At 45.6% G+C, this 17,360-nt stretch overlaps 1 protein-coding gene across 1 annotated transcript in view; it reads left to right on the forward strand.

Annotated features, from left to right (window-relative positions):
- LOC124551058 (cytochrome P450 4C1-like) overlaps nucleotides 1–17,360 on the forward strand; it is a 160,103-nt gene that overhangs the window by 92,984 nt on the left and 49,759 nt on the right. The gene's annotated exons all lie outside the window — the stretch shown is intronic.

The following is a 17,360-nucleotide window of genomic DNA, read 5'->3' on the forward strand; positions in this document are numbered from 1 at the left end:
TACCCCTCCCAGATGATGAGCTTTGCCTTGATATCTACCAACTGTAACCCTACCTTGCCCCCTCCCACTCCTCTTGGTGCGCCTCATGCCCCCCTTTTCTTTTCATGGCACCCCCTCCTCCGCTGCACCTTGCTCTCCCCTCTTTTTTTCTTCCTCAGCAGGTCCCTCCCGGCAGTTTTTATTATCCGTTCTGTGTGCTTCGTCTCTTACGGAGGTTTTGAAGTGTATTTGCTCTGTAGTGTTTAATACCGTGGCCAACTTTTAACCTGTGCGTGTGACTTCAGTGTATTTTATATGCTCCAAGAATCACCAGCTGTGTTTTTTAACTTTATGTCGACTTTTTTTAACAATCCCACAGTGAACGTCTCTGTGTCAGTGTATATTTTAACCCTCATTGTCTCCACTTATTCTGTTTTTATGTCCCCCTTTTTGTCGCCTTTATATGTATAGTTTTCTCCTTTTATTAACTGTCAGAACACTCGGCTGAAGAGCAGCGGATTGTGTGGCTGTCAGACCTCCCCTGCCCATATGGGGCAGGGGAATGAAGAAAGAAAAAAAAAAAAACAGGAACAAAAACCTTGCCTTCAGTCTTGCAACTCACTCTGAGGATGGCCAGACGACACGCAGCCGAAATAGCAGCTGAAGAAGACGAAAGCCTTGTGGTAACCCATGGATAACAAGCTCTGTGGTACAATTCTAAGACCATCTGCCTTCCCATGCGGCTCATCTATGTTTTAGTTCCAGAAGGCAGGGTACATGTTATTGTCCTGTGCTGAACTACAGAGTCCATAATGACAAGATGTTTTTAGAGCCAGTGCCGCTACGGGACGGACAGAACTGTTTTACTTGGCACGCTGGGTGTAGGGTACAAACCAAGCTTATCATCAAGTCCCCCTCACCAAAGATTGCAAACCATGTAAGTACATTTTGCACTGAATACAATCTCTCTGATTTTAATAGAGATCCTTGTACATTATCCACAGGGGCAGCCGCGTTGTCGTGACTTTCAGAGTGTGTGATCTTAAGTTCAAAACCACATACAACTATTTGACTGATGCACTTGTGTACAGCTCGATCTCCACGAGACCATCGAACATCTGAAAGAGGTTCTGATGTACCACCATGAGGACAGTTTGACTGTTAAGCCATCTGAGATCAGTCTCGCCAGCAAATTTCCTTTATGTGGTATTTGGTATCACCTTATGGTATTAGTTCTCGAAAGAAAACGAAACTTGCATAAATTTCTCTATGCAAGGAATAAGAAGAGAGTCACCCATTTCATCAGCATAGCAAAATTCGTGGCTAATTTTGCCCAATGGGTCACCCCAGTGAATAATTCACATAAGGAGAGAGAAATTTTCCAGTGGGCAGAGAGCCGGTAGTCCACTTCACCTCTGGCGTCCTTAGTAGTCCACCAGCCTTGTCCACTCAGATTTTCGAGTGCTCCTTCGTGATCTAAGTTGTGGGTTTTACGCCTCAATGGCCATCTCTGCAGGTGACCTAAAGTACTCAGTCTACGAATGGCCCTGGCAGTGATGTTCGCCCTGGAAATTTTAAGTTGTATTTAGAGCACCGCCAAGCTACCCTTGAGACCGACAATCGGGTCTTAAATTCGGTCCCAGAAGAATGGGGACGATGGCACAGTGGAGTGCGCACATTTGTGCATTTCGTTTCTCTGTGGAGGACATTAAGTGTTCAAATAGCTGATGCCCTTAGTTGCATGTTTGAGAAGGGCGATAACGAATTCCTACGATATTAGTGACATGTTGCGGTGTTTCGCCTGTACGGCTGGCAACCATCTGGCACAACAACGTTGCGGGTTGCCGAAGTGCCACTCGCCTGCTCTGCAGCAGAAAACAGTTTCGCAGCAGTTTCACTAGGTGGCCCTAGCAGCGCCACCGGGAGTCGCGGACTGGGCAAGAGGGAACCTGTTTGCGTCTGTGACCCATGTGACCTGAAATAGTTCCTGCGATATCCTGCCGCGCTACAGTATTTAGGTCTGCACGCTGCCGTAAAGCGTCTGTTCACGTCGAGCCAGAGCTATTGACCTGCAGACAAACATCCGCAGCTCTACGACGCTGCTGCCCTCTGTCCACCAGCGGCCCCCTCGACGGTCACCACGTGGCCTCTTCACCTTGGCCGACGGTCCGGACTCTGTGCTTCTATGTTACAACCTACTTCACGAACTTTGGTAGAACACTGACCATATTCTGTTTTTCCAATGATCGATAACACTGTGCACAACCTCAAAGTAAACTCGTGTGGAACTTGGTTCCCGAGTGCAGCAGTAGAACTTTGTAAATATTAATTTCTGGAAAAGTGGCTAAAGTTCGAGACTCTGAGTTGTTGAACAAAGGCCGTCAAGCTATCAGTCATTTTTGAGCGTTAATTGTGTTTTGTTCATCGGAGCAGACGAGCATACTATGTTTTTCCCCAATAAACTACACTCACGTTCATAAAGAACAGAACCCTTGACTAGAGACACGGCATTCATATCACAGGACATGTATATTAGTATATTCTGCACAAATGATTAGCATTTGAACCACGTGGGTCCGCGGGTTGAAGGTCAACATCGATATCGTGGCGCAGCACCACCTACCAGCCACCTGCTAAAATGCACCCACGACTCTCGTTAGCGCTATAATGGGTTGGTGTAAGCTGAGCAGACTTGCAGGACGCCTCGGAGACGTATGCGCGAAGTGTACCGTAAAATCAGTGAGTTTGAAACAGCACCCATTACTGGCATGAGAGAACGTGATGCATCCGTCCAGGATATTGCCGCTCTCGTGGGACGAAGTGTTTCTGCAGTGCAACACTTGTGTGCAGAATGGTTCGCGGAAGGCGTGTAACACGACGAGATGGGTCATGTCACCCAATCTGTGGTATGTGGTAAAGCATTTCACGACAATCCCTTACCACCCCGAGTTCTAATTTGCAACGAGGGTCAATCATATCTTGAAACCTGCAATGATAATATTCCATGCACTCACTCAGAACAAATGGGATACATCCGTACCCTGGATGAAGCTAGCATTTAACTCCACTCATCATGAAGCCATCGGGGAAACTTCCCGTCTTTGAGTTATAGCTATCCTCTCAGTTCTCCGTTTGCCAATTGTTGTCTATGAATAATCTCCCTCGAGACACAATTAACCCTGGTGAGGAGCCTGGCGTGATACTGGTCTCACGCCCCGGAGACAGTTGCAGTGTTATAATAAGTGTCAGCGTGTATTTAAGTTAAAGGTCCATGATAAAGTCTTCATTCTTAACTTCAGTTTAAGAAACGAGTGTGATGTTGTCATTTTGCGTCAGGTATGGGTCCAATTTGTGGGAGCTTATGAGGTTATTAAGTTAGTGGATGCAGTCAGCCTCTCGGTCAGCAGTCTCTTTACAGGCAAGCCATCGGGGTGCATATCATGCAGTGAAAGGCGGCGTTTAGCTATGCTTATTTCATCTAACTCTACATACATACTCCGCAATCCACCATACGGTGCCTGGCGGAGGGTACCTCGTACCACGACTAGCATCTTCTCTCCCTGTTCCCCTCCCAAACAGAACGGGGGAAAAATAACTGCCTATATGCCTCTGTATGAGCCATAATCTCTCTCATCTTTGTGGTTTTTCCGCGAAATGTAAGTTGGCGGCAGTAAAATTGTACTGCAGTCACCCTCAAATGCTGGTTCTCTAAATTTCCTCAGTAGCGATTCACGAAAAGAACGCCTCCTTTCCTCTAGAGACTCCCACCCAAGTTCCTGAAGCATTTCCGTAACACTCGCGTGATGATCAAACCTACCAGTAACGAATCTAGCACCCCCGCCTCTGAATTGCTTCTATGTCCCCCCTCAATCCCACCTGATAGGGATCCCAAACGCTCGAGCAGTACTCAAGAATAGGTCGTATTAGTGTTTTATAAGCGGTCTCCTTTACAGATGAACCACATCTTCCCAAAATTCTACCAATGAACCGAAGACATCTATGCGCCTTCCCCACAACTGCCATTACATGCTTGTCCCACTTCATATCGCTCTGCAATGTTACGCCCAAATATTTAATCGACGTGACTGTGTCAAGCGCTACACTACTAATGGAGTATTCAAACATTACAGGATTCTTTTTCCTATCCATCTGCATTAATTTACATTTATCTATATTTAGAGTTAGCTGCCTTTCTATACACCAATCACAAATCCTGTCCAAGTCATCTTGTATCCTCTTACAGTCACTCAAAGACGACACCTTCCTGTACACCACAGCATCATCAGCAAACAGCCGCACATTGCTATCCACCCTATCCAAAAGATCATTTATGTAGATAGAAAACAACAGCGGACCTACCACACTTCCCTGGGGCACCCCGGATGATACCATCACCTCCCTCCGATCAAGACTCACCATCGAGGACAACGTACTGGGTTCTATTACTTAAGAAGTCTTCGAGCCACTCACATATTTGGGAACCAATCCCATATGCTCGTACCTTAGTTAGGAGTCTGCAGTGGGGCACCGAGTCAAACGCTTTCCGGAAGTCAAGGAATATGGCATCCGTCTGATACCCTTCATCCATGGTTCGCAAGATATCATGTGAAAAAAGAGCGATTCGCGATAAATGCAAGCTAAGTAAGGAGCCAAATTTCCATGTCGAAAGCAGCGAGGGAGATTGTCTAGCTGTAACTGGGGGAAGGTGGGCCTTGCAGGCTCCTATCGATCTCGTTTTCCGACAGGATTTGTAATCTTTGACCGTGATCCACGTGGGAGAGCTAGAGCGCATGCTCGAAGAAACTGTAGTGAGTGGGGCTCCGAACTGCCAGTGGGCAGTAGTGGTGGGACGGCCCGGCCAGAGGCCACGAAGTGCGGACCGATACGAAGTGGGCTGGGGCCAGCTGCCGTGGGCAGTTGGCCGCCCTGGACACCTGCATAGTTACTGGGGTGGACCGTGTGGCCCTGGTCGCTGGAACGCCTTTCTCTGGATGTCATGCACCTCCATGTCGACAGGGTGTGAGAAAAATGTGTCGCACAAACTGCAGGCCACATCCCTGGTACACAGACAGAGAAATCATGTTTGTGAGTACTGGTATGGAAACGCTTTGTTTCCATGTTACAATTCCCTTTCTCCAGCTCATTATCTTGGGAAACACGCAAGAACAGAACGTCATAATCATGAGGAAGACACGCTCTTAGTGATGTCTCGTTACGTCGTGCACCGCTTGTGTTTTGTTTTACATGTCCCTGTTGCCGTGTGACGTTTTACGGGTAACATCAACTGCTACAGCGATCAGTATGACCGTAGAAATCTCACAGGTTCCTACGTAGAGTTTATCACAGACTTGGCTCGTTCAGTGGCAGTGTACATAAGTGCAGATGCCCGTCTGATGCACGGATTGGGTGGCAGCAGCGGCGCTCGCTCTCAACGTTTGTGCCGTGAGAGATTTCCAGGACGGAGGTTCCCCATCAGCAGAACGTTTGAACGCATTGATCGTCGTCTTAGGGAACACTGGGGCGTTTAAATCTGACACTTGCCACCGGGGAAGTTCTAGAAGGACCAGAACACTGCAAATTCTTTGTGCGGTTGACGACGACCGTAGTGTCAGTACCAGACCTATAGCTGTATCACTGAATGTCGTCTGGCGAGTGTTACACGAGGACCAGCTGTTTCCGTACCATTTACAATGTTTGCAGGCACTATCAGCAACTGATTTTCCTGCACGGGTTCTCTTCTGCTTATGGTTTGTCCAATAAAGTGCCAACCCTAACTTCAGTTCAGCGGTGCTGTTTACAGATGAGTCGTCGTTCCAATGAGATCAGATTGAAAATTTGAACAATAGGCATGTATGGGCAGACGTCAGTCCTCACGAAACTGTTGAGGTAGGCCGTCAATGTTTTGGCAGGCATTGTTGGTTACTTTACAATGAAAGGAACACCCTTAGCTGCTTACAGGCGTCGACATACGTCAACGGGGACAGATGAAAATGTGTGCTCCGACCGGGACTCGAACCCGGGATCTCCTGCTTACATGGCAGACGCTCTATCCACCTGAGCCACCGAGGACACAGAGGATAGTGCGACTGCAGGGACTTATCTCTGGCACGCCTTCCGCGAGACGCACATTCTCAACGTATTGTCCCGCACTACATTCGAAGTGCCCCCGCCCATTATACTCATTACTCGCGGAGCGTTGCCGATTCCCGTAAGAGTTCGGGCACTGTTTGTGCATTCCACAGAAGATGAAGATGGTCAAGTGGCCGTGCCAGAGATAAATCCCTGCAGTCGCGCTGTCCTCTGTGTCCTCGGTGGCTCAGATGGACAGAGCGTGTGCCATGTATGCAGGAGATCCCGGGTTCGAGTCCCGGTCGCAACACACATTTTCATCTGTCCCCGTTGACGTATGTCAACGCCTGTAAGCAGCTAAGGGTGTTCATTTCATTGTAATTTCATTCTAAGGGACTGCATGGTCACCGGTGGTATCTGTTCTTTCGGAGATGTCCGAAAGAACAGATACCATCTTGGTATATATTGTTGGTTACTGTTTGGTACGCCCTCGCTTTCTTCCACCGAGCACCGAGACTCAACGGACAAATTTATCTTAATTTTCTAGAGAATATTCTACGTGATCTGTAAGCAGATGCGCCTTTAGCTGTGCGACAACACATGTACTTCATGCACGAAAGAGCACCTGCACATTTTATTGCTAATGTGTAAAAAACAGATTCGGTGACAGATGGACAGCTAGAGACAGACCGGTCGCCTGGTCTCCACGCTCTCCGGACCCGAACGCACTGGACTTTTATTTGTGGGGACATTTGGAAAGTCTTGAGTATGGAACCCCAGCACAAGGTGGCCCCGTGCCCGCGACCGTACCATGGAAGGCTGCAAAACCGTACACAGTACTGCAGGGCTACATCAGCGATCCGAATTTCTCTATGGCGGCGGGTTGATGCGTGTATCAGTGGCCACTGAGGGTGCGTTGAACATATCTTGTGAGAAAGAGCTGCACGTGCTCTGCTAGTCGGTTCTGTTCGTGATGTTTCGCACGATTAATGACTTGGAGAAAATGAGTTGTAACACGGAAACAAAGCCCATTTGATATAACATAATTTCTTCCTCTTCGTGTGAGGAATGTGAAGTTTTAAATGTATCCTGCAATTTGTGCCATACATTTTTTTACACCTTGTGTTTAAAGGCATCTGACGTACAATCTCTTGGTTACATACTGTTTTCCGATGATTCTGTACTGTACAGGAAAGCATTGTCTTTTATGGAACTGTAGGAGGATAAATCTTAGTTAATGTGGATGAATAGGTAAAACAATCCAGTAGTCTTCTAATGCAGTATTATTGTGCGTTGCTTGACAAGATCACGTCCACTAAATATTTGGGCACACCTTTGCAAAGCAATATGATGTTCAAAGCTCTCGTAAAGGTCGGTTGTGGCGAAGGCGAATGGTAGGCTTTGGTTTATTGGCAGAATTCTGAGAAAACATATTTCATACATTAAAGAGACCGTGAAGAGAATACTAGTGCGACCCATTCTTGACAACTAATGCAGTGATGTTTAAAGCTTTCCCGGCGTACTGATTGTTCCATAAAAACACGGGGGAACTGCCGGATATCAGTAACGTCCTGCCACGATATTTCGGCGCAGAGTCTTCTGGCCATCTTCAGGTGAATGCCACTGTAGTAGTACTGGCGAGTACGCGCTGAGCTCCGCTATTTAAAGCCTTCTGAGGTGACATTGCGCATGCGCTGCTCAGCGTGCGCGTTCATAACGGCTCCGTGCGCTGCGCCTCGCGCCCTCCACTGCGAAAGCCTGGCGTATCGGTGTCAGGTCGATTTCCATCTTTATGCAGATAACTACGTCGACTACGAAGTTTCTCTATAACAGGATTCCAAGCAGAGTTCAGCTGATAACCGCTATCTCGATTGAGGAGAGTCTCGTTGTCAGACAATCTTATTTCAAAAGATTCATTGATAATCGAGCTCCAAAAGTTTGATGAATGGGCCAAAATTTTTGTGTCGTCGTAATTCATGGAATGGTCTGTGGAAATACAATGTTCGACGATTGCGGACTTGGTGGGTTGGAGAAGGCGATTATGCCGTTGGTGTTCCACAATGCGTTCCTGCACAGTTCGTGTCGTTTGCCCTATATATGATTTGCCGCATTCACACGGAATTTTGTAAACACCTGGTTTACGCAAACACAGTACACTGAGGCGACAAAATTCTAGGAGTACCTCCTAATATCGCGTCCGACCTTTTGTCCGGAGTAGTGCAGCCACTCGACATGGTGTGGACTCGACAAGCCATGGGAAGTCCCCTCCCCATGCTGCCTCTATAGCCGTCCATAACTGCAGAAGTGTTGCCGGTGCGGGATTTATTCACCAACTGACCACTCGATTATGTCCCATAAATGTCCGATGTGATTCATGGCGGGCGATCTGGGTGACCATATCATTCCCTCGAACTGTCCAAAATGTTTTTCAAAACAATTTAAAACAACGGTGGCCCGGTGGTATGTCGCAACGTCACCCATAAAAATTCCATCGTCGTATGGGAACACGAAGTTCACGATTGGCAGCCAATGAGCTCCAGGTAACAGAACCTAACCATTTCGAGATAATGATCGGCTCAGCTGGACCAGATAACACCATTCCATGGAAGCACAGGCCACACCGCTATGAAGCCGCCAGCAGCTGGCACAGCGCCTTGTTGACATCTTGGGTCCACGGCTTGATGGAGTCTGTGCCACACTCGAACCCTTCCATCAGCTTGTACCAGCTGAAATCGGGACTTAGCTAAGTACGCCACGGTCTTCCAGTCGTCCACCGTCCAACCGGTACGCCCACGAGCCTACCAGAGGCTGTTAGTCGCCGCCGTGCGGCAGCAACCACGTCGGAATCCTCTGCGGCGAGTCGCCTGACCACAAACGACCCTTTCATTCGCTGTGTGTGCGCCACTGCCGCCGTCTGTACACCTGCACATCACTATCCCGTAACTTCTGTCAACCCAGTGTAAATTTGTAGTAGCAGTGTTTGCGTATAACTGCTGAATTTTGCATGTTTATCCAACTGTATGCCGGAATTTGTTCTCTTTATTGGATTGTGATAGAGAAATGCACATCTTGTGCGGTGTCCGCCATTAAGCTAGCCATCTACAGTCAGTCAGCAAACAGTAGGTGTCTTTTCATTGGTGAAGTACTTAGACCACGTGATACGTGTCTGACATGTATGTTGCATGGCATTTGTTTACATACTACTACTCGTCTTACCGTTGTATTCCAAGCCATTTTCGGTCATTGTATTGGGGAGAGGGGGAGGGTTCTTTTTCCTTACAATGAAAATATATAGTTACACTACCGGCCATTAAAATTGCTACACCCCGAAGATGACGTGCTACAGACGCGAAATTTCACCGACAGGAAGAAGATGCTGTGATATGCAAATGATTAGCTTTACAGAGCATTCACACAAGGTTGGCGCCGGTGGCGACACCTACAACGTGCTGAGATGAGGAAAGTTTCCAATCGATTTCTCTTACACAAATAGCAGTTGACCGGCGTTGCCTGGTGAAACGTTGTTATGATGCCTCGTGTAAGGAATGCGTTCCACGTTTCCGACTTTGATAAAGGTCGGATTCTAGCCTGTCACGATTGCGGTTTATCGTATCGTGACATTGATGCTCGCGTTGGTCGAGATCCAATGACTGTTAGCAGAATATGGAATCGATGGCTTCAGGAGGGTAATACGGAACGCCGTGCTGGGTCCCAGCGGCCTCGTATCACTAGCAGTCGAGATGATGGGTATCTTATCCGCACGGCTGTAACGGATCGTGCAGCCACGTCTCCATCCCTGACTCAACAGATGGGGACGTTTGCAAGACAACAACCTTCTGGACGAACAGTTCGACGACGTTTGCAGCAGGATGGACTATCAGCTCGGAGACCATGGCTGCGGTTACCCTTGATGCTGTATCACAGACCGGAACACCTGCGATGGTGTACTCAACGACAAACCTGGGTGCACGAATGGCAAAACGTCATTTTTTCGGATGAATCCAGGTTCTGTTTAGAGCATCATGATGGTCGCATCCGTGTTTGGCGACATCGCGGTGAACGCACATTGGAAGCGTGTATTCATCATCGCCAAACTGGCGTATCATCCGGCGTGATGGTGTGAGGTGCCATTCGTTACACGTCTCGGTCACCTCTTGTTCGCATTGACGGCACTCTGAACAGTGGACGTTACGTTTCAGATGTGTTACGACCCGATCCCTGCGAAACGTTACGTTTCAGCAGGATAGTGCACGATCGCATGTTCCAGCTCCTGTATGGGCCTTTCTGGATACAGAAAATGTTCGACTGCTTCCCTGGCCAGCACATTCTCCAGATCTCTCACCAATTGAAAACGTCTGGTCAGTGGTGGCCGAGCAACTGGCTCGTCACAATACGCCAGTCACTACTCTTGATGAACTGTGGTATCGTGTTGAAGCTGCGTGGGCAGGTGTACCTGTACACGCCATCCAAGCTCTGTTTGATTCAATGCCCAGGCGTATCAAGGCCGTTATTACGGCCAGAGGTGGTTGTTCTGGGTACTGATTTCTCAGGATCTATGCACCCAAATTGCGTGAAAATGTAATCGCATGTCAGTTCTAGTATAATATTCTTGTCCAATGAATTCCCGTTTATCATCTGCACTTCTTCTTGGTGTAGCAATTTTAATGGCCAGTAGTGTAAATAGAGAAGTGCGCACTCAAAAAAGCCACGAGTTTTCAGTAGAAAAAACTGAATTTACTGTTTTCTGAAGACCTCACCAAGCGTGCCTTGCTGTTACCGACGCTACCTCCAAGTAGCTGTTTTCTACATGTTCTCATATGAAAACTCTGTCCACCTAGCAAATGTTAGCCCATTACGTCGCTCTGTTTCTTATAAAAAGCGGAAAACAACTACACTGATGATCATCGATCACTCCCGACTTCATACGCCCTGCCTCATTAGGCTCACGACTTTCGTCCTACCTTTGCGGGAGACTCACCTACTTTGTGAGCAACTAACAATGCTGCACAAAATTATTTTAAGATGTCGGCCTGTCGATTAAGCAGCTTCCACAGCAGAGGAAACACTGATAATCCAAAACATTGTGACGTTAAATGGCACCTGCTGGCGCTGCGGGCACGTGACGCGGTGAGAAAGGCACGTAAGCGGAGCACACATCGACGGGGGTAACAGTGAAACTACCACTAGGTGCTAAATGGTTCGACGTACACGACTCTGTACAGAAAGTGGGGTTCGGAGAATTGTCTGCTCTGTAAAGTGGGACAGATGGTGATCTGTGGCAACTCTGCCGAAAGATCGCAATGCTTTTGCTTCGGAGCACACCGCTCATCGCACACTGTTGAACATGGAGCTCTGGAGCTCCGCCGCACCCCCCCCCCCCCCCCCCCTATGCGTCCACATGTTGACCCAAGTAACGTCAGTAACGTTTTCTTTGGGCACGGGACCATCAAGATTCGACTGTCGATCAATGGAAACGCGTCGGCGCTTCGGATGAATTACATTCTTGCTATCGTAGGTCGATAGTCGTCTCCAAAAACGCCATCGTCGAGGTGAATGACGACTCGACACGTGCAGCGCGCCACGGACACAGGCTGGTGGCAGCAGTATTTTGCTGTGGGAGATACTCTCCTGTTCTTGCATCCAACCTGTGGCAGTAATCGAAGATACGCTGGCAGTTGCGAACTGTAACACTCCGGCTTAATCTACTGACTTATCCCGCTCGATCGGGATCTGATAGCAGCCCAAATAGATAATAATTAATGTGACCGTGTACCTAATGGGCTGGCAATCGGATTGGACTGCTACGGAGATGTTACATTCCATTTTGTCCTTCTCAAATGCTGTAATAAAGAAATGTCTGGTGCCAAGAAGAACGACAACACAGCTTCATTAATCAACAACTTATATTCATCACCAAAACACAAAGTAAGGAGACAGCCACTGCCTTCGTCGTACAGAATTAATAACGGCTAATCACAGCACAGGCCCTTTAGTTATTCATTATCGTCACACGCAATTTCAATCATTGTAATTCACCACTACAATCCAACACTGCAATCCAAATGATGCCGGCGCGGTAGGCGCGTAATTACAATATCGGCACAAAAATATCACTCAATCACACTAGTAATTGTACTTGTTCACTTTCCCGTATATTTCTAACACAAAAGGGGGTTAAACCGCGGCGATGGCCACCCCCTTTGTCGGTGCGGCCTTGCATTACGGCCACCGGCCGCCCCACGGCCCGGCCCGCAGCCTGGGTCCCACTCTACTGTCTCAACACTCGCTCTCGCTCTCGCCACCCGACGCACACTATCGATTGTTTGTCCTGTCGACCTGTGCTGTCGCAAAACTTATAGTAAGGGCCTACGGACCCCTTACATCCCCGCCCTCGAAAACTTCTTTGAATCCACAGGCGTAAAAGAACCGGCTAGGGAATTAGACATCACTACATATGAACAAAACACACAGTGCAAATAAGTAATGAAATTACAATCACCAAGAAAATCCTTGACTCCGGCAGTGGGCTGCCTCTACAATAATATTCTACAAAAAGTTATTACATCTCAAAAATATGGCATTGTCCAAATAACACACAACATCAATCCTACTTACTTAACATAGCATGGTAAATATATATATATTTTTTATAACTTATCTTACCAAAAATTTCCAAAAACTTTTCACTTTCAAAGGTTTGTACGAGTCATTAACTACATATCTGTTATAACTTGCTATAGCAAACACAAGAAAGGAAACTAGTTGAATGCCAGCTACCCCTTTGGTATGCCGTCCTTTCAGCGGGGTTTGTGCCGTCCATACTACTATCACTCTAATTCATAATTCACTTGGCCAACACTTATAAAAGTTAAGGAAGAAATTCACAATTTATTGCTACAGCAAAGACAAAACAACAAACTAGGTGAATGCCAGCTACCCCTTTGGTATGCCGTCCTTTCAGCCGGGTTTGTGCCGTCCATACAACTATCACTCTAATTTATAACTCACTTGGCCAACACTTATAAAAATTAAGAAAGAAATTCACAACTTGTTCATTACAGATTCCATAAATTTAAATGCTACATTGTACCACTAAGCATGTCTTACATAATTATTTGTAACACTACAACTAACGTGGTCACCCAATGAAAAATTTTAAACTACTGATCATTTCATTTTGCCAAACATTACTTCCATATGTGAATTGTTATCAAGAAAGCTTAGATGAGAGGTACAATATCTCCTGTTATATTCACACTAATTCAAATCCACTATATGGATATTTGTCATTCATTACTCAGTGCCAAAATTCTGCTTCTAAAGCTTGACCTACGTATAACCATAATTGACTCTGATAGCTAATTGGATACATGAATTACTAATTATTCATTAGTTACACTTTGTTTTATCAGCATACTTCAGATAAACATGTATGCCTACAAATAACTTGCAAACAGATGTTGCTCATGTGCTAAATGACATACTTCAATATTTCAAACATCTCATACTCCATACTCTTCATTACACATAACTTAACACCAACTTCAACTGCAAATACATATATATCTTCAACCTATATCAATCCTCCATATACTTCAACACTTCAAACCTCTCATACTCAATATATATCATTACACATAACTCCCTCAACTTAACAGCAACTTCAACTGCACATATATCTTCAACCTACATCAACTCTCCATATTCGCTGCAATAACCACATAAAAATACTACTTCAGGCTCCTTAGTCTTTCCATTCATCATATTTCACATCATTTATCCGAACAACTATCTCCTTGTGTATTTGTTTCTTTATATGTTCATATACTTACAAGCTGATACATTACTTCAATTTTCTTACAACAGTTTGACCTTTTCATGCCTCATAAAACAACTCTATAAGATTACCCAAATTCTTGTTTAACCAATTAGCTTACCACGACATTATGTAAACATTCGCTCTCTGATACGGTTCTCATTTTATTCCTTCTGGCATTATTAATTTTGGTTATTTACTCACAGTAAACTGAGTTTTTTTTTTTTTTTTAGTTATTGATTCTCTGACATCTCACACTCTACATCAACAGCAACTACTACATATTTACTACATGGTTCCTGACTGAATTACTTGGATGACCACTACCAATCCTAACTACTACACTAATTTTCTTAATCTAAGGATAGAGAAAGATGGTAGAGGAGTGAAACTTGAAATTAGAAGTAAAGTCTCACCCAGATGGGAGTGTACCAGTCGCCACTTGGTATACCAGCAAAAGAGTTGCTAGCTCCCTACACCTTAACTACTTTTCCATATATGAGTGAACTATAAATTTGCTACAAGATTCCTAACTATCATTTGTACAACCACTACCTATTCTAACTACTACACACTAACTTTCTTAACCTAAGGATAGAGAAAGATGGTAGAGGAGTGAAACTTGAAATTAGAAGTAAAGTCTCACCCAGCTGGGAGTGTACCAGTCGCCAATTGGTATACCAGAAAGCTCCCTACACCTTAACTACTTCTCCATATATGAGTGAACTATAAATTTGGTACAAGATTCCTAACTATCATTTGTACAACCACTACCTATTCTAACTACTACACACTAACTTTCTTAACCTAAGGATAGAGAAAGATGGTAGAGGAGTGAAACTTGAAATTAGAAGTAAAGTCTCACCCAGCTGGGAGTGTACCAGTCGCCACTTGGTATACCAGCAAAAGAGTTGCTAGCTCCCTACACCTTAACTACTTAATCACTTCACATATTAATTTTCACCTACACAGTTTATGTAAAATGTTTTAAATAAGATAAATCATACCATTCATAAAATCTATACATATAAAATCCCCCAAAAACAATAAGCATATCTGTATAATTATCATTTAGACAGCTCAGTATGCATAAATAAGTATGCTCAATTTCAGAGTATTTTTTGCAAACTTTTCGGAAATTACTGCAATTGGGCACTTTTCCTAACACGCAATTCAGTTCACAAACGTTTATTTACCGCAAAAACTGCACCTTGCAATTTAATGTTATGTCAACCAGTCGTCTCCACTCACCAACCGACGTTACCACGAGTTGCGATGTTTTGACGTTTGAAGTGGGCGTGGCGCTGTACTGCCGCCGGAACCGCATGAGGTCTCGCTGTGGTGGGACGTCGTAGTTCTCAGCCGGCCGCTCCGTGGCGCTGCAGGCGGCCGTAGTTTGTAGTTCGGCTGCTAGATGTCGGGACGGCGCTCGGTGTCTCGAAGTCGCGCGGCTTGCTGTGGCGGGCGTGTGAAATCACCTCGCAGATTGAACCTCTTTGGTGCAACTGCTACACGTGTCTGCGTGACGTCACTCAATAATTGCGTCGCCACAATACATTGTCGACTGCATAACACTTTATGGGTCCACAAGAAGCTGTCCGATTTTCACTATTCAAAGAGCAATTTCAGTCAAAATATTACCACTAAACACTTCTTTAAATCTTTCGTGACGAATTCTTGGCTCGTTTTGCTATTTAAATGTTCACACGTGTCTTTCTTTGGTGTTCACTTTTCACAGTTTTTCGCGCGGATTTACGCATTTGCACATTATAACACAGTCTGTTGACACTATTATTTTCATCTAATATGGCAAGAAAAAAAGTTTAGTCACAATCGTAAGATGCTATTACTTCGTATTGTTCAAAAAATTCACTGTTTCTTGTCGCGATTTTGAAGTTTATGCTCTGTCCCGATTCAACATTGGAAAATATTTTCTTCGCGTTAAATAAGGTAATATTACCTATTGTTCTTTATGATTCGTCCGAAAATTGCACTTGTCCTTTCACGGTAAGCCAAGGGTGTAACACTCCGGTTTAATCTACTGACTTATCCCGCTCGATCGGGATCTGATAGCAGCCCAAATAGATAATAATTAATGTGACCGTGTACCTAATGGGCTGGCAATTAGATTGGACTGCTACGGAGATGTTACATTCCATTTTGTCCTTCTCCAATGCTGTAATAAAGAAATGTCTGGTGCCAAGAAGAACGACAACACAGCTTCATTAATCAACAACTTATATTCATCAGCAAAACACAAAGTAAGGAGACAGCCACTGCCTTCGTCGTACAGAATTAATAACGGCTAATCACAGAACAGGCCCTTTAGTTATTCATTATCGTCACACGCAATTTCAATCATTGTAATTCACCACTACAATCCAATACTGCAATCCAACACTGCAATCCAAATGATGCCGGCGCGGTAGACGCGTAATTACAATATCGGCACAAAAATATCACTGAATCACACTAGTAATTGTACTTGTTCACTTTCCCGTATATTTCTAACACAAAAGGGGGTTAAACCGCGGCGATGGCCACCCCCTTTGTCGGTGCGGCCTTGCATTACGGCCACCGGCCGCCCCACGGCCCGGCCCGCAGCCTGGGTCCCACTCTACTGTCTCAACACTCGCTCTCGCTCTCGCCACCCGACGCACACTATCGATTGTTTGTCCTGTCGACCTGTGCTGTCGCAAAACTTATAGTAAGGGCCTACGGACCCCTTACAGAACCACCTGCATCCCTTCATACTTGAAGTGTTGGACGAAGATGATGTCGTCTTTCAGCAGTATAATTATCCATTTGTTTGAGCCGGAACCGTGCTACGGTGGTTTGAAGAGCATTATAGCGAACTCACACTGATGTCTCGCCGACCGAGGTCACCTGATGCAAATCCTATGGAACTCACCTGGGTCACTATCGGGCGCCATCACTGCTTATGCTACCAGCGGCCCGTTATTTTCGTGAGTTATATGATCTGTGCGCAGAAATCTAATGTCACATACCTCCAAAAACCTGCCAAGTTCTTGGATCCGTGATACGCAGAATAAATGAAGTATTTCGTTCCAAAGGCGGACAAACAAGCTAGTGAGCAGTTGGTCATAAAAGTTTTGCGTCATCAGTTTACGTACTTCATTTGCCTGTGTCCTGGTAACGCATATAGTACTTACTCAAAGGTGCTTCTTTCTGTCAGTCCCCTGAGAAGTTTCTTTTCCATAAGCGTATTGGGAAAAACTGGCGTTCCTTTGGAAGTCACTTACCTTTGCAAACAGGAGGGTCGGGCCAGACAGGTGTCTGTTAGCTGGATAAAGGAAAGGCTGATCCGTCGTCTTCAGGCTGGACAATAGTATCCATTTCCCGGAAGCTGAATTACCGACATTAGCGTTTACAATAGCGACCACCACTAACAGGTAGGAGCAGCCAGGATCAGATATGTAATAGTTTATACATTTAATCAGTGTTTTAATTTTTGGCATTAATTAAATCTTGGACC

The sequence above is a fragment of the Schistocerca americana genome, chromosome 9 (genome assembly GCF_021461395.2).
Source record: "Schistocerca americana isolate TAMUIC-IGC-003095 chromosome 9, iqSchAmer2.1, whole genome shotgun sequence".
Classification (NCBI taxonomy): domain Eukaryota; kingdom Metazoa; phylum Arthropoda; class Insecta; order Orthoptera; family Acrididae; genus Schistocerca; species Schistocerca americana.